The sequence below is a fragment of the Pan troglodytes genome, chromosome 11, assembly GCF_028858775.2.
Source record: "Pan troglodytes isolate AG18354 chromosome 11, NHGRI_mPanTro3-v2.0_pri, whole genome shotgun sequence".
NCBI lineage: Eukaryota > Metazoa > Chordata > Mammalia > Primates > Hominidae > Pan > Pan troglodytes.
In genome coordinates this window covers 39,998,224-40,017,173 of record NC_072409.2, presented here as the reverse complement: position 1 = coordinate 40,017,173, position 18,950 = coordinate 39,998,224, and the positions used below count along the sequence as shown (strand labels likewise).

At 46.9% G+C, this 18,950-nt stretch overlaps 1 protein-coding gene across 1 annotated transcript in view; it reads right to left on the bottom strand.

The window, feature by feature from the left end:
* Positions 1-18,950, bottom strand: part of GABBR2 (gamma-aminobutyric acid type B receptor subunit 2) — a 422,124-nt gene that overhangs the window by 210,250 nt on the left and 192,924 nt on the right. The gene's annotated exons all lie outside the window — the stretch shown is intronic.

Below are 18,950 nucleotides of genomic sequence, written 5' to 3'. Positions count from 1 at the left end.
AACAACAGTCATTATTAAACAGGGAAAACATGCACATGTGGCCCTCCTGGGAGGAGCTCAATGCGTGAGCTCCTGGAAACGCACAGTCTAGCCTTGGCTTTCCACTTGCATGGCACCCACATTCCAAGAAACTACCCAAACTCTCAAGTCTCAGTTTTTACACCTATAAGATGGGGGCAATACAGCAAGTAGCTCATGGGGTTGACTCAAGGCTCAGCAAAAACACTGAATATGTGGAATGGCTTTGTAAACTCTAAAGTTCTACACACCACTTAGAAGTTGGAGTGATCATTCCCAGGCAAATGGCAAGGCATCAAGGCTGCAGTAGCTTGGGTATCCACATGTGTGTATTAATGTGTGTATGAAAGCTATATATAAACATGGCAGAATAAAATGTTTTATAGGTGGTCAGAACTCAAAACGAATAGACAAAACACACCCTAGAGGTCATCTCATCCCTCCCCTCATTTCACAGATGAGGAAACTGAAGTGTGATTCCCAGTCCTGGCTGGCTCTTCTGGATTCTGCCAGATGTGGACAGTTTCGGAGGCCCGATGAACCAGAACAGGCCAGAACAGATGGTCAGTGAGGTCAGCCACTCACCGCCCATAATCTCAGCACCAAGGAGTCTATGCTCACCTCAAGTATTTATCCTAATGGACTTTCTGGGGAAAGCAAATGGAGGCAGTCAGTAATATTATAAATGGCATTTTAAAGTGACAAAAGCATGGAAAAGAAATAATGTAATAGATCTTCCTCACAAGGGAAAACAATTTACATGCTCCTTAAGTGGGTAGAAAGACCCTTTAGTGCACTGATGGAAGATTTACTAAGAAAATTTATAAATGCCTAGGTTTCCTTCTGGAACTGCAGTTATCTCTTGTTTAAAACAGAGCCAGGCCAGGTGCAGTGGCTCACGCCTGTAATCCCAGCACTTTGGGAGGCCAAGGCGGGTGGATCACCTGAGGTCAGGAGTTCAAAACCAGCCTGGCCAACATGGTGAAACCCCGTCTCTACTAAAAGTATAAAAATTAGCCAGGCATTAGTGGCACGTGCCTGTAATCCCAGCTACTTGGGAGGCTGAGGCAGGAGAATCACTTGAACCCCGGAGGCAGAGGTTGCAGTGAGCCAAGATCGCACCACTGCATTCCAGCCTGGGCAACAGAGCAAGACTCTGTCTCAAACAACAACAGCAACAACAAACAAACGAAAACAAAAAAAACTGGAGCCAATATCTTGCCATTAACTACATTTCTGCAAAATGATTTCCTTTTTTCTATTAATCTCCTTTATAAAAATAGAAGTACATTCTTCTGGGAAAGGAATAACTCTTAATTCCCAATAAAATACACTCACACACACAACACACTCACATACACACAAAGAATGGCAGGGGGTGCCCTGGGGGCCTAATCTGCATAATGGGCCAAGTGAGGCAGCCACCAGGAGTCTGATTTGCTGAAAGCTCTGGGCATCCTGGGAGGGATGGGGAGAGATGGGTAATGATGGGCAGGGGAGGTTAGAAGGCTGCCCCTCACCTGGAAGGGAGCCCCAGGAGGGCAGGAGACACAGATTGACAGAGAGTGAGGAGCGCTGTGAGCAGGCACCAAGGGCTGCTGGAAAGGAGGTAAGGAAGGACTGGGCTCCCTAAAGGCCAGGGCCTCTGGGGCTACCCAAAGGGGAAAACTCTCCCTGTTGCTGGAGCAGCAGATCCAGGACCTGGCCAAGGAACAAATCCACAAGGAGCCAAAGACATTTGGCATGGAGAGAACGGATGGGTCAGAGCCCCTGGAATAAATAATCCGCGATAAGAGGCTTGGAGGCAATAGTTGTTGACTTGACACCTCCTCCCCACCCCCGCTACAAGAACTGGTGTGGCCCATCCATGTGAGTTCGTGCCAGAAAGCATGTCCCTGAAGCAGTGGTTCTCAAACAGTGGCCCCTGCACCAGTAACACCAGCACCATCTGAGAACTTGCTGGAAATGCAAACTCTCCAGCTCTACCCAGAACTACTGAATCAGACACTCCAGGGTGGGGTCCAGCACCCTGTGTTTTAACAAGCTCTCCAGGTAATTCTAATACATGTTTAGAGAACCACATTCTAAACAAAGCAGGATAAGTTTTAAGTAAATGATTGATAATTGTGAGAAAAAAATTTTAATGGCTTGGATATTTTCCCCTCGGTTAGGAGACCAGAATGTATTAACTGAGCAAGGCAATTAACAAAGGGTGATTAAGACTAGGAACCACTGCCCCCCCTTCCCCGCCCCCTGCTTTTTTTTTTAAATTAATTAATATTTTTTTGAGACAAAGTCTCACTCTTTCGCCCAGGCTGGAATGCAGCAGCATGATCTGGGCTCACTGCAATCTCCGCCTCTCAGGTTCAAGCGATTCTCCTGCCTCAGCCTCCCAAATAGCTGAGATTACAGGTGCCCGCCACCACACCCAGCTACTTTTTGTATTTTTAGTAGAGACGGGGTTTCGCCATGTTGGCCAGGCTGGTTTCAAACTCCTGACCTCAAGTGATCCACCCGCTTTGGCCTCCCAAAGTGCTGCAATTATAGGCGTGAGCCACTGCACCTGGCCAGGAACTATTTTTAAAACGTATCACATCCAGAATGAAGGAAGGGAAAATCCCTCTCTGTCGTCCATCTCAGACCACACATAGAGCACTGGGCTCCGTTCTGCTTGCCTTTATCAGGGTAGCAACAAAGTGGTTCACACTCAGAGGACAGTTTTAAGTAAATGATTGATAATCTAGGACAGGGACCAAGAACCCTTTAGGGAGACCACAGGCACGGGCTGATGGAGAGCGTAAAGGTCACAAAGGGTGAGACCAATGACTCCTCAGGCTCCCATGCAGCTTTGGGAATCAAACAGCCAAATGCAAGAATGTTAATATTTCAACTCAGACTTCAAGTTCTAGGAAGTCCCACATTTTTCATAAAGCTAAGAGCCAGGAGAAATCCATGGCTTTGAGGGAAAGCCAGCAGTGGGGACAGCCTCACTCATGCTGAGCAGGAGAAAATGCCACCAGGTCAGATCAGCCGTCTGAACAGCAGAGACGAGCGCGTCTGCCCACAACCTCCCTCCCAGCTGGTTCACGGTGCTGTGGTGAAGAGAGTGACAGGGACTTGTCACTCCAATAAAGCCATCACAATGGCTTCATTCCTGCAACTGACTGAGCACACAACCTCCGTCCACACACTAGACATGGGAGTGCAGTCTTTATCCATGCCTGCAAGACATAGGGGGAGAAGGGGAGGGGTTGGAGGAGGAAAAGGAGATCAGAGAAAAAGGTGGAAAGCAAATGGAATTGGGAAGGGAGTGCAGGTAAACGGATGACTCGGAAGAATCTTCTCACTCAGCATTTAATTGAGTCCATGTGACCTGTTTAAGCCTAATGTGGGTCTGCACTGTCCCATCAGGGAGGCTGGTCCCCACTTCTGAGAAGGCCACAGTGCCACTCCATTGCAAGGCCTCCTCCCTGCTCTGAAGCCTGCACCTCTGCATTAAACACAGAACAGCTGCCAGAGGACGCCGGGTACTGCCCTCTCTCTAGAATCACCCAGCCTTGGGTTTATCAAATCACTGCATGACCCGCCGCCTCAGTGTGTGGGCCAGCCTGTTCTCTCCACCCACACTGTCTCTGCTTTAGGGCCCCAAGACTGTATCTGCATGCCCCGCCAGGCTCCTAACCCCTGCAACTCCCTGCTACCCACAGGTAGGGCCAGTGAACCCCTGGCTCCTATGAATCCCCCCGCTTGGCACTGGACACTCCTGCCCTCCATGGATGCAAGGTGACGGGCCTGAGGTCAGGAGCCCTGGGGTGCAGCCCCCAGTCAGCCTGGAAAGGGACCTTCTCTGACCTCAGGCTCTCAATCTGAGCTCTTGCTTCATTCCTGGGACTGAAATTCTATCTCATGCCCAGTCACTGCCTGGCTTCTGGACTTGAGTACCTTTCCGAGCAGCCACTCACCACTTTGGATTTTCCAAAATGGGCTCTGTTTGTCCCTACCAGTCCCACTCCTTCATTCACTCACTTATTCACCCACTCATTCATTTCTGATATTGACATCTCTTCTGTTTCAGGAACCGTCTGAGGTAGGACTGGGCCTCTAACGACCAAAACTGTTCACTGTCCTGGATCTCTGTCTAGTGAGGGCAAGAGGCATTCATCAGCTGACTGTCCCAGGGAATGTGTAAATGTTCACTGAGACAAGGACGCTCAAGTTCAGGGCAGGCTGCTGGGAGAGGCTGTAGCAGAGAAGTCAGCCCCAGGCCAGGAGGTGGGGCAGGGGGAAGGATTCCAGGCCGAGGAGCAGCATGTGTACTTCCTGTGACGGGAGGGAGCTGGTGGAGAAACTAAAAGAATGTCCTAGCGGGCTTAATGCAGAGCCTAAAGCAGGGCTTAGGGGAGGCTGTCGGAATGAACTGAGAAAGAGGTGGGTGAGGGCAGCCCGGACAGGCCTTCCAGTTCACGTGAAGGATCAGGTCTCGGCCCTAAGCACAGTGGTAACCCATGATGAAGTTTTAAGTGATGGAGTGACATTATTAGAACTATGATTTGAGACAGTTGCTCAGGCTTCTGTGGGACCACTGAGGGGCAGGGACATGAGGGGAAGAGGAAGGGCAGGGAGGGGCTCCAGCAATGGTCCGGGCGAGGGATTCTGGAGGCTAGATGATATGATACGGGAGGTGGCAAGAAGTGATCGGCTTGGGGGTACATTCAGGACAACTAATAATCTGTATTAGTCATCTACTGCTGTGCAACAAATTATCCCAAAACGTAGCAGCTTAACCAATACACATCCACTGTCCCCCACAGTTTCCATGGTGAGGAATGGGGAGCAACTTAACTGGGGGTTTCTGGCTCAGGGTCTTTCAGGAGGTTGTGGTTAGGATGCTGGCTGGGGCTGCTGTCACCTAAAGACTTTCGGACTACATGTTGGAATCACCTGGGGAGTTTTAGAAACTGCTGATGCCCTAACTGCCTCCTAAACCAATCAGAACCTCTGGGATAGGACCCAGGCATCTGTATTTTTAGAGCTTTCCAGGAGTTTCCAATGTGTAGCTAAAGTGGCTACTGATTGGGGTAAGAGCAACAGAATCATCAAGCTTACAGCTGGGTTGCCAGCCTGTCTGAAAACCCCCGAGCCCCCTGTCCCCATCTCCTCCAGACCCAGGGCACCAGGATTGCTCCCCTGCTCTCTCCTGCCCCCTCTAGTAGGTACATCTCATCTTTAATCCTCAGGCCCTTCTACTCCTGGCCCTTAGCACCCGGAGCAGAACCTGACTATGGCAGAGGAGAAAATGGAGAGAAGGAAAGGAGGCAGGAGGACATGAGAGAGAAAGCAAGAAAGGGAGAAGAGAGAAGCAGAATATTGTTATAGCAACTTGCTACTGCATTCAGACCATGTGTCCCACACAGAGAAGGCTCCCATGGGCAAGTGAAATTCACAGCCAGTGGCTGGAGGCTGCAGAGAGCTCCAGAGATCTCAAGGCACTCGGCTTCTATGGCCAGTAGTTCCCCAGACAACTTCCCTAATGAGGCTACTGCACCAGCAGAGGAACCATCCAGAAAGGCACAGATCCAGGTAAAGATGGGGAGAACCAGGGCTGCGCCACATGCACTTTACAACTCTTTGAAAATTCTAATTAGGTTACGAAATGAACTTGAGAGCAAAGCGAATTCTCAGCTCTCCTATGGAAGCTGAGGTAACCTACTTTGTCATTCAAATGCACTCGCTATATATAGCCATGAATTGTGCCGAAATGTCACTCCTCTTACCTGACTAAAGTGTATAATTATAGATTTACTTCTATTCATTCATGAAATGTGTCTTCACTTGATTAAACAGTTCATTCAAGGAAAATCCATTAAAATATGGAACATGTTAAAATGTGGCTCCTTAGAGGCAGAGGGCACCGCTGTAGCTAAGATGCTAATTAGGATAAACAGGCATTTGAAACACTCAAATCTTTGAATAATTCAGGCCACTTTTACTGGGGCTGGAGCTCCCCAGGAACTGCCATTAATTTAAGCTAATTAAAAAATTAGCCTGGAGAGGCGTAGACCAAAGCCGACTTCAAACACAGGAGGGCTGTCATGTAGAGGGGGGGCACCTGGTTCTGCACACCCCCGTGGTGCTGGAGCACGAACAGGTAAGATGGTTCAGGAAATTAGATTTTGGCCCAATGCCAAAAAACCCCATAGCTTTCTAATGACGGAGAAGGTGGCTTTGATAGATAGTGAGGTCTTTCAAAGATTTGGGGCATATGCTTAAAAACTTATCCATGTGGTGTATTTCTGCCTGTCCAACCTGATGTGCATTCATTAAGAGAGCATTCCTTTTGAAAAATGGAGCCACCTACTTTTTAGATTTCTACAAATAAGTTCGCTCTTAATCATCTGTAACCAGATTTGAACGTAAGTGAAAAAAATGTAAAGGGCAAGTATGTAACTGAATATGTATTAGATCTGCTGCACAAGGGGAATAGCTGTACTTGGGGAATGCCTGTGGGTATATATCCAGCTGTATCCAGGTGTGTGTGTGTGTGTGTGTGTGTGTGTGTGCATGTGCGCATGTGCGTGTGTGACCCATGCATGTTCACAGTGCAGAGCCAGTGGCTTGAAATGTGACCTCCAAAAAAGATAGGTCTAAGTTCTAACCCTGACAACTTGTGAATATGACCTTATTTGGAAAAAGGGTCTTGCAGACGTAATTAACTGAGGATCTTGGGATGAGATCATCCTGGATAAATCCAATGTTAAGGATTCTTATAAGAGAAAGGCAAAGGGAGACTTGCGGCACAGAGACATGAGGGGGAAGTCCACGTGAAGACAGAGGCAGAGGGTGGAGTGATGCATCTGCCGGCAAGGAGCACCTGGAGCCACCAGAAGCTGGGAGATGCAGGCAAGGATTCTCTCCTAGAGACTCCAAGGCAAGCCTGCTGACACCTTCATTTAGGACCTCTGGCCTCCAGAACTATGAGACAATACATTTCTGTTGTTTTAAGCCACCTAGTTTGTGGTGATTTGTTTCGGCAGCCACAGGAAACTAATACACCTGGGGCAGGTTCCCATGGAGAAGCCTGGGCTTCCTATCCAATCTAGATGCTCACATCACATGTCAAGGCCTCTGGAATGGAACCCCAGTTTCCCTCTATTTGATGGCACCATTTGTCTGTCCCAAAGATACATGGTATTTCTTACACTTCCAGAATTACCAAAAGCAGGGAAACAAGTGGAGGACCATACGCTGTGCATCGTGGAAATGTGGGTGCCTGGGACAGGGGCGCTGGCCTCATGGAGCTTCAGTGGAGGGCTCAGGAGTCTGCATCACTGACTTTGAGTTGACTCGCAAAGAGATGACCATGAGTATGGGGGCTGTAACATTTTCTTCCCCATGGACATGTCAGCTCCAGGAGGGAAGCACTTGGTTTGTTTTGATCTCAGGATCCTGTGTAGTGCCTGGCATATAGTAGGTGCTCAGAATTGTGGTGAATGAGAGCATGGATGAGTGCATGCTGAGGCTGCACCATGGCCACCCACTCTTAGATGGAGGAGGTTAATATTCTGAGCCCACTAGACCCATCTTGAGCTGGTCTCACAGGGATGAGGCAAGTTCGCAAGGGTTGGGCTGCATGCTGAGGCTGAAGACCCAGTCTGCAGACACAGGGGTGAGTCCCAGGGGCAGCGCTAGCTGGAACTCTATCAGGGCCCCAATGAAGGAAGAAATCTGGGGAGAGCTGTGGTGCTCTGGGGGCACCCCTGTGGGGACATATGGGGCCTGAGGGCAGCTGGAGTTCCCTGGGGACAGTTCCCTGCCTCCCTCACAATGGCAGAGAGTGTCAGGCACCTGTGACCTGAGACCTGCCCAGCTACACACATCAAGCCCTCATGGCAGCTCCTACCTGCTGGGAGTCCAGCTGGCCTACATGGCAATTGGGAGCAGAGATCCCACCTGGTAGAGCTACAGGCCCCCACACCCAACCCACAATGCCAGCTGTCAGCACTATCACTGCACTATGAAAGTCCTCCAGAGGGAGGGCAGGGAGGCTGCAGGCTGCTCCTCTCCCCAGCCCACCACTGCTCCTTGGAGGCCTGTCTCCCAGAACCACATACTGTAGGGGAGAAACGCACCCTCGGCCCAATTTCAAGAAGGTAACTGGGGCTGCTCTGGCTTTCAAATCAAATCAATTCCCTCTTTCGATCAGCCAGGCTGATGGAAAACTGATTTCTCAGTTTTAGAAATTCCAAAGAATCATCAGTGATGGATAGAGTCGTGCCCTTCCCCCAACGATGTCCATGTCCAAATCCCTAAAATATGTTACCTTATGTGGCAAAGGGGACTTTGCAGACAGGATGAAGTTAAGGATGTCAAGATGGAGCAACCATCTGGGATTATCCCGGTGGCCCAACATGATCCCAAGGGTCTTTATAAGGGAAGGAGGGAGGTAGAAAAGTCAGAGTCAGGGAAGAAATTTGTTCAAAGATGCTCTGCTGCTGGCTTTGAAAGTGGAGGAAGAGGCCAGGAACCAAGGCTCACGGGCAGCATCTAGAAGGTGGGAAAGGCAAGGAAACCTTCTCCCCTAAAGCCTCCAGAAGGAACCAGTCAAAATCAAGAACACCTTGATATTGACCCAATGATTTTGAACTTCTGATCCTCAGAACTATAAGATAATAATTTGTGCTGTTTAAAGCCACTAAATTTATGATGATTTGTTGCAGCAGAACAGGAAACTGATACAATAAGCTTTCACCCTGAGATCCCATACATCTTGAAATGCCAACATGCTGTTTGAAGCCTTCCCTTGTTCCCAGGCTAGCAGTGACTTATCCTCTGAACTCCACAGTCCTGGGCTCAAGATCCCTCTTCTCGGCTAAACAGAATGAATGTCCTGAGATCTCACACACCTTCCATCTGGGACACCTCTTGCCCCTCCAGATGCCTAGCACAGGGGCTGCCTGAGGAAGCAGGACCAGGTCCAAGCACCTTTCTTGGATAATGCACAAAAATTTCCTGTTGGGCATCCCCAACCATCAGTCTTCCCTTTGGCCCTCATTTTCCAAGGACCTCACCCACTCTAGGAGCAGTCGGTGAAGTCAGGCTACGCTGAGCTGTTGGGGAATGAAATTAGCCATCAGACCTTATTGCTTTCCTTGTGAGAAACTGCCCATTGCTTTAATTGTTCCAGACTCGAGGGACCAAACCAATGTTTACAAAAACGTTGGGTATTAATAAAACAGGGAGGCTATATAGTTAAGGTGATGAATAGAAACTTCTATAGGAAATCAGCAATATGCAAAGTGAGCCTCTGACACCAAACTAGAAGACGGATATTAAGAAATCACACCTGAGAGCACCAAAGCAAGCCGACTTCAAAACCATTCCCTGGGGAGGAGGAGCCAAGATGGCCGAATAGGAACAGCTCCGGTCTACAGCTCCCAGAGTGAGCAATGCAGAAGATGGGTGATTTCTGCATTTCCAACTGAAGTACCAGGTTCATCTCACTGGGGAGTGCCAGACAGTAAGTGCAGGACAGTGGGTGCAGCGCACTGTGCGCGAGCCGAAGCAGGGCAAGGCATCGCCTCACCAGGGAAGCGCAAGGGGTCAGGGAATTTCCTTTCCTAGTCAAAGAGAGGGGTAACAGACGGCACCTGGAAAATCGGGTCACTCCCACCCTAATACTGCACTTTTCCAATGGGCTTAAAAAACGGCACACCAGGAGATTATATCCCGCGCCTGGCTCGGAGGGTCCTACGCCCATGAAGTCTCGCTCATTGCTAGCACAGCAGTCCGAGATCAAACTGCAAGGCAGCAGCGAGGCTGGGGGAGGGGCGCCTGCCACTGCTGAGTTAGTTGTTTGATTAGGTAAACAAAGCGGCATGGAAGCTCGAACTGGGTGGAGCCCACCACAGCTCAAGGAGGCCTGCCTGCCTCTGTAGGCTCCACCTCTGGGGGCAGGGCACAGACAAACAAAAAGACAGCAGTAACCTCTGCAGACTTAAATGTCCCTGTCTGACAGCTTTGAAGAGAGTAGTGGTTCTCCCAGCATGCAGCTGGAGATCTGACAATGGGCAGACTGCCTCCTCAAGTGGGTCTCTGACCCCCGAGTAGCCTAACTGGCAGGCACACCCCAGTAGGGGCAGACTGACACCTCACATGACCGGGTACTCCTCTGAGACAAAACTTCCAGAGGAACAATCAGGCAGCAGCATTTGCGGTTCTCCAATATCCACTGTTCTGCAGCCACCACTGCTGATACCCAGGCAAACAGGATCTGGAGTGGACCTCTAGCAAACTCCAACAGACCTGCAGCTGAGGGTCCTGTCCGTTAGAAGGAAAACTAACAAACAGAAAGGAAAGCCACACCAAAAACCCCATCTGTACGTCACCATCATCAAAGACCAAAGGTAGATAAAACCACAAAGATGAGAAAAAAACAGAGCAGAAAAACTGGAAACTCTAAAAATCAGAGCACCTCTCCTCCTCCAAAGGAATAGAGCTCCTCACCAGCAACAGAACAAAGCTGGATGGAGAATGACTTTGACGAATTGAGAGAAGAAGACTTCAGATGATCAAACTACTCCGAGCTACAGGAGGAAATTCGAACCAATGGCAAAGAAGTTAAAAGCTTTGAAAAAAAATTAGACGAATGGATAACTAGAATAACCAATGCAGAGAAGTCCTTAAAGGACCTGATGGAGCTGAAAACCAAGGCACGAGAGCTACGTGACGAATGCACAAACCTCAGTAGCCGATTCGATCAACTGGAAGAAAGGGTATCAGGGATGGAAGATGAAATGAATGAAATGAAGCGAGAAGAGAAGTTTAGAGAAAAAGAATAAAAAGAAATGAACAAAGTCTCCAAGAAATATGGGACTATGTGAAAAGACCAGATCTATGTCTGATTGGTGTACCTGAAAGTGACGGGGAGAATGGAACCAAGTTGGAAAACACTCTGCAGGATATTATCCAGGAGAACTTCCCCAATCTAGCAAGGCAGGCCAACATTCAAATTCAGGAAATACAGAGAATGCCACAAAGATAATCCTCGAGAAGAGCAACTCCAAGACACATAATTGTCAGATTCACCAAAGTTGAAATGAAGGAAGAAATGTTAAGGGCAGCCAGAGAGAAAGGTCGGGTTACCCACAAAGGGAAGCCCATCAGACTAACAGCTGATCTCTCAGCAGAAACTCTATAAGCCAGAAGAGAGTGGGGACCAATATTCAACATTCTTAAAGAAAAGAATTTTCAACCCAGAATTTCATATCCAGCCAAACTAAGCTTCATAAGTGAAGAAGAAATAAAATCCTTTCCAGACAAGCAAATGCTGAGAGATTTTGTCACCACCAGGCCTGCCCTACAAGAGCTCCTGAAGGAAGCACTAAACATGGAAAGGAACAAATGGTACCAGCCACTGCAAAAACATGCCAAATTGTAAAGACCATCAAGGCTAGGAAGAAACTGCATCAACTAACAAGCAAAATAACCAACTAACATCATAATGACAGGATCAAATTCACACATAACAATATTAACTTTAAATGTAAATGGGCTAAATGATCCAATTAAAAGACACAGACTGGCAAATTGGATAAAGAGTCAAGACCCATCAGTGTGCTGTATTCAGGAAACCCATCTCATGTGCAGAGACACACATAGGCTCAAAATAAAGGGATGGAGGAAGATCTACCAAGCAAACGGAAAACAAAAAAAGGCAGGGGTTGCAATCCTAGTCTCTGATAAAACAGACTTTAAACCAACAAAGATCAAAAGAGACAAAGAAGGCCATTACATAATGGTAAAGGGATCAATTCAACAAGAAAAGCTAACTATCCTAAATATATATGCACCCAATACAGGAGCACCCAGATTCATAAAGCAAGTCCTTAGTGACCTACAAAGAGAGTTAGACTCCCACACAATAATAATGGGAGACTTTAACACCCCACTGTCAACATTAGACAGATCAACGAGACAGAAAGTTAACAAGGATACCCAGGAATTGAACGCACCTCTGCACCAAGCAGACCTAATAGACATCTACAGAACTCTCCACCCCAAATCAACAGAATATACATTCTTTTCAGCACCACACCACACCTATTCCAAAATTGACCACATAGTTGGAAGTAAAGCACTCCTCAGCAAATGTAAAAGAACAGAAGTTATAACAAACTGCCTCTCAGACCACAGTGCAATCAAACTAGAACTCAGGATTAAGAAACTCACTCAAAACCGCTCAACTACATGGAAACTGAACAACTTGCTCCTGAATGACTACTGGGTACATAATGAAATGAAGGCAGAAATAAAGATGTTCTTTGAAACCAACGAGAACAAAGACACAACATACCAGAATCTCTGGGACACATTCAAAGCAGTGTGTAGACGGAAATTTATAGCACTAAATGCCCACAAGAGAAAGCAGGAAAGATCTAAAATTGACACCCTAACATCACAATTAAAAGAACTAGAAAAGCAAGAGCAAACACATTCAAAAGCTAGCAGAAGGCAAGAAATAACTAAGATCAGAGCAGAACTGAAGGAAATAGAGACACAAAAAACCCTTCAAAAAATTAATGAATCCAGGAGCTGGTTTTTTGAAAAGATCAACAAAATTGATAGACCGCCAGCAAGACTAATAAAGAAGAAAAGAGAGAAGAATCAAATAGACACAATAAAAAATGATAAAGGGGATATCACCACCGATCCCATAGAAATAAAAACTACCATCAGAGAATACTATAAACACCTCTATGCAAATAAACTAGAAAATCTAGAAGAAATGGATAAATACCTCGACACATACATCCTCCCAAGACTAAATCAGGAAGAAGTTGAATCTCTGAATAGACCAATAACAGGCTCTGAAAATGAGGCAATAATCAATAGATTACCAACCAAAAAAATTCCAGGACCAGATGGATTCACAGCCGAATTCTACCAGAGGTACAAGGAGGAACTGGTACCATTCCTTCTAAAACTATTCCAATCAATAGAAAAAGAGGGAATCCTCCCTAACTCATTTTATGAGGCCAGCATCATCCTGATACCAAAGCCTGGCAGAGACACAACCAAAAAAGAGAATTTTAGACCAATATCCTTCATGAACATCGATGCAAAAATCCTCAATAAAATACTGGCAAACCAAATCCAGCAGCACATCAAAAAGCTTATCCACCATGATCAAGTGGGCTTCATCCCTGGGATGCAAGGCTGGTTCAACATACGAAAATCAATAAATGTAATCCAGCATATAAACAGAACCAAAGACAAAAACCACATGATTATCTCAATAGATGCAGAAAAGGTCTTTGACAAAATTCAACAACTCTTCATGCTAAAAACTCTCAATAAATTAGGTATTGATGGGACATATCTCAAAATAATAAGAGCTATCTATGACAAACCCACAGCCAATATCATATTGAATGGGCAAAAACTGGAAGCATTCCCTTTGAAAACGGGCACAAGACAGGGATGCCCTCTCTCACCACTCCTATTCAACATAGTGTTGGAAGTTCTGGCCAGGGCAATTAGGCAGGAGAAGGAAATAAAGGTATTCAATTAGGAAAAGAAGAAGTCAAATTGTCCCTGTTTGCAGATGACATGATTGTATATCTAGAAAACCCCATCGTCTCAGCCCAAAATCTCAAGCTGATCAGCAACTTCAGCAAAGTCTCAGGATACAAAATCAATGTATAAAAATCACAAGCATTCTTATACACCAATAACAGACAAACAGAGAGCCAAATCATGAGTGAATTCCCATTCACAATTGCTTCAAAGAGAATAAAATACTAGGAATCCAACTTACAAGGGATGTGAAGGACCTCTTCAAGGAGAACTACAAACCACTGCTCAATGAAATAAAACAGGATACAAACAAATGGAAGAACATTCCACGCTCATGGGTAGGAAGAATCAATATCGTGCAAATGGCCACACTGCCCAAGGTAATTTATAGATTCAATGCCATCCCCATCAAGCTACCAATGACTTTCTTCACAGAATTGGAGAAAAATACTTTAAAGTTCATATGGAACCAAAAAAGAGCCCGCATCACCAAGTCGATCCTAAGCCAAAAGAACAAAGCTGGAGGCATCACGCTACCAGACTTCAAACTATACTACAAGGCTACAGTAACCAAAACAGCATGGTACTGGTACCAAAACAGAGATATAGACCAATGGAACAGAACAGAGCCCTCAGAAATAATGCCACACATCTACAACTATCTGATCTTTGACAAACCTGACAAAAACAAGCAATGGGGAAAGGATTCCCTATTTAATAAATGGTGCTGGGAAAACTGGCTAGCCACATGTAGAAAGCTGAAACTGGATCCCTTCCTTACACCTTATACAAAAATTAATTCTAGATGGATTGAAGACTTAAATGTTAGACCTAAAACCATAAAAACCCTAGAAGAAAACCTAGGCAATAAGATTCAGGACATAGGCATGGGCAAGGACTTCATGTCTAAAACACCAAAAGCAATGGCAACAAAAGCCAAAATTGACAAATGGGATCTAATTAAACTAAAAAGCTTCTGCACACCAAAAGAAACTACCATCAGAGTGAGCAGGCAACCTACAGAATGGGAGAAAATTTTTGCAACCTACTCATCTGACAAAGGGCTAATATCCAGAATCTACAATGAACTCAAACAAATTTACAAGAAAAAAACAAACAACCCCATCAAAAAGTGGGCAAAGGATATGAACAGACACTTCTCAAAAGAAGACATTTATGCAGCCAAAAAACACATGAAAAAATGCTCATCATCACTGGCCATCAGAGAAATGCAAATCAAAACCACAGTGAGATACCATCTCACACCAGTTAGAATGGCAATCATTAAAAAGTCAGGAAACAACAGGTGCTGGAGAGGATGTGGAGAAATAGGAACACTTTTACACTGTTGGTGGGACTGTAAACTAGTTCAACCAATGTGGAAGTCAGTGTGGCGATTCCTCAGGGATCTAGAAGTAGAAATACCATTTGACCCAGCCATCCCATTACTGGGTATATACCCAAAGGACTATAAATCATGCTGCTATAAAGACACATGCACACGTGTGTTTATTGCGGCACTATTCCCAATAGCAAAGACTTGGAACCAACCCAAAGGTCCATCAGTGATAGACTGGATTAAGAAAATGTGGCACATATACACCATGGAATACTATGCAGCCATAAAAAAATGATGAGTTCATGTCCTTTGTAGGGACATGGATGAAATTGGAAATCATCATTCTCAGTAAACTATCACAAGAACAAAAAACCAAACACCGCATATTCTCACTCATAGGTGGGAATTGAACAATGAGATCACATGGACACAGGAAGGGGAATATCACACTCTGGGGACTGTTGTGGGGTAGGGGGAGGGGAGAGGGATAGCACTGGGAGATATACCTAATGCTAGATGACGAGTTAGTGGGTGCAGCGCACCAGCATGGCACATGTATACATATGTAACTAACCTGCACAATGTGCACATGTACCCTAAAACTTAAAGTATAATAATAATAATAATAATAATAAAAATAAAAGAAAATGTGGCACATATACACCATGGAATACTATGTGGCCATAAAAAATGATGAGTTCATGTCCTTTGTAGGGACATGGATGAATCTGGAAACCACCATTCTTAGCAAACTATCGCAAGGACAAAAAACCAAACACAGCATGTTCTCAGTCATAGGTGGGAATTGGACAATGAGAACATATGGACACAGGAAGGGGAACATCACACACCGGGGACTGTTGTAGGGTGGGGGGAGGGGGGAGGGATAGCATTAGGAGATATACCTAATGTAAATGACGAGTTAATGGGTGCAGCACACCAACATGGCACATGTATATATATGTAACAAACCTGCACGTTATGCACATGTACCCTAAAACTTAAAGTGTAATAATAATAATAATAAAAAAAACCATTCCCTGGCTCTCTGAGCCCCATCCCTGCTCTTGTCTCTTGAAGAATGGTGGAGGGGATGGCAGGCGGCCACATGGGGAAGTCTAGGCCTGTGAGATATCACTTTGTGCATCCCTGAAGAACTGCCACCAAACCCAGGGGGCTGGCGTGGCACCTGGGCCTCAGGGAAAGGGCCAGTACCAGTGGGAGAGGCCACCAGGAAGTAGATTTTGGCTCCCTCAGAGACAGAACTTTCTAACAAGAGAATGAGCCAAGGAAGGATGGACCCTTCCCCAGGTGGGACTGAGCTCCCCGCCATGACAGGTGTGCAAGCAGAGGTGGGTTGCACAGGCTGTAGAAGGGATTCAGGCATCAGATGGAGGGGCAGACGAGACTGCTGCATCTCCAAAGAACGTCTCAAATTCTCAAACCTGAGAAGTTGCAAGAGAGGCCTCAGCCAAACTTGCCCATGGGGAGCTGCTTAGGTGGTACATGTTCTCACCCCTGCAGAAATAGGACAGCTTCAGGCCGCTCCATAAGCTGGATGAGCAGTGGGATCAAATTGTCCACCTTTGCACTTCAAGGTGGAGTTTAAAGGACTCCTTTCTGAGACCCTGGGAAATCACTGCACTTTTTATGAGCAGCTTTCTTTCCAGTTCTGGATTCCAAAGTGGGTGATTTGTCCTCAACTCATGTTCTGCTCTAACATCCTAAGCCCCTAGCATTTGCAAATCCCCCTTCTTGGCTTCCACTGGCTCCCTTCTTTTAGGGCTTCAGATTTGGGGCGTGGAATGAGGTGAGGAACTGAAGGGCTGGGACTCCCTTGGCACAGACAGCAAAAGGCATAGGTGCAAACTGCTCCCAGAGCCCACCTCTCCTCCTTCCCTTCCCTCCACTCCCCCTCTCCCACCCCCATCCCTCACTCCAAGCCCTCAGGGAGGAAGGGGGCCACAGGCGACACACCAGGATTGACTCTGGAGTGAATTTCATCCTCAACAATCTTACAAAGCAGATCCCATTCTTGTTTCCATTTCACAAATGAGGGACTTGAAAGATTAAGTCACTTGCCCAAAGCCTTACAAGTAGTAAGTCAGAGGGTCAAGACTGAAACTCATGTCTCTCTGACTTCCAAACATCCAGGAGGGGAGAATAGATGAAGAAGAGGGGAAGAGCTTGGGTGGTGGCACTGGCCTGGCCCCTAGGTGGTTCCTGCAGGGAGAGGACCCAGTGAGTGGCTTTCCTCCTTGAGCATCCCTCTCTAGACTGGCAGGCCCTGGGGAGTTGAGACTGTGTTGGGGCCTCTCTGTGTATCCATGCTGGATATAAAGCCTGGCAAAAAGCAAGCGATCAGGACACATGGGAAAGAGAAGCATGGTAGAACTGGACATATCCAGGAAGCAAGGGCATCACAATCAGAGAATGGTAACAAAAGAAGGAGACAAGAACACTGAGGATGCACTCCACCTTCACCTCCTGGCCCCAAGGTCTGCAAAGGGAGCCCTCTGTCCAGCAGGCAGAGTGAGTGCTGACACTCTCAGGCCCACTCCTCATGTCTGAGAGAGGCTGAGCTCAGACCATCAGAACCGGGCTGCCACATACCAACTCACCAGCCCTCATTGGACAGCTGGGGAAACTGAGGTCCCAAGAGATCCGGATAGAGACTTGCCCCAAATCACACAACTTTCTAGGCACAGAGCTGGGACTCAAACCCAGTTTCTTGCCTCTAGACCAATATTGCCCAAAGCCATTTATTTAAAGGCAGCAACAGAACAGTAAGCCCCCAAGAGACCCACCAGTTGCAGCCCTTTCAGGACCCTTTCCAAAATCCAAGACAAGCGCTGCTCCCAGGCAGTACCCAGCCCCATTCCTGACCCCGAGGGTGGCACCATCTTTGGTGATCCTGGCTCCTAGCTCCTGGGTTCCAGGACCCAGCACAAGGCTTGGCACAGAGCAGTTGCCTGGTGGCGCTAAACAGACCTGGAAATCTCCCTGATATCAACCACCCTTGGACTCAGAGTTTAGGGCAGCAGCTTCCAAGGATGCTTATGCATCTGCGTCTTCCCAGGAGCTTTGTAGAAATACAGATTCCTGGGCCCCAACAGAGCAATTCAGACACTGGTACAGGAGGGAGGCCAGCAATCTGTGTTTGCACAAAATGCTGTGAGATCTTGGTTGCACGGCCAGATTTGAGAGACACCCTTTTAGTGTGCTCCAGTCTGAGTGGCCCTTTAGCTTAAACTCCTTTGTTCCTAAGGGCCCTCTGATGGAGATACCACGGTGCACTGCCAGAATCTTCCAATGGACAGAGGCACTCATTCCAGATTCGCCCTTGAATAAAGGAGGCAGCCTCATTCAAGGTCACACACCTTCCCCAGGACCGCCTGCACCCAGTGACTGGCCCAGCATTCTGGTCTCTATTTGGGACTTCTCTGAAGGGCCATCCTAGCTCCATAGCTCCCCATGGGCAAGCTTGGCTGAGGTTCCTATTGCAACTTCATTGTGTGTCAGCTTCTTCCTCCACCCAGTCCCAACTTTCCCATCCCTTCCTGTGGGCACTGGCTAACAAATCTCCTGTATGCTGAGCCCCAAGAGAGTCCCTCTCCTGGCGAAACTGACCTTGAACAGGCTCACCCTCCACCCACATATGTGTCAGCTTGGACCAAACCACTACATTGCCACCAAGTTATCAGATGACAATATTGCCTGCTGAGAGCCCGAAACGCAGCTGCTTGCTGTAGAACCCTCATAGTGACTCAAAGACTTAAAGCTTTTCAAAATAATGTCTAAACTTCATTGAAAGTGAGGAAAGGAGTAAAGTGATAAAACTATCCCTGTGCCCAGTACACTAATCCAACTAGTATAATATCTCATCATGTTGGTTATTCCCATTTGCTTTCATCCACATGTGCCAGCCTGCCCTGCCCTGCCCTGCTTTTTTCATGGAATTAGAACTTTCAGATAGGGCAGCACGTGAGTGGCCTGGTCCTCTGATTTCCAGCTAGGC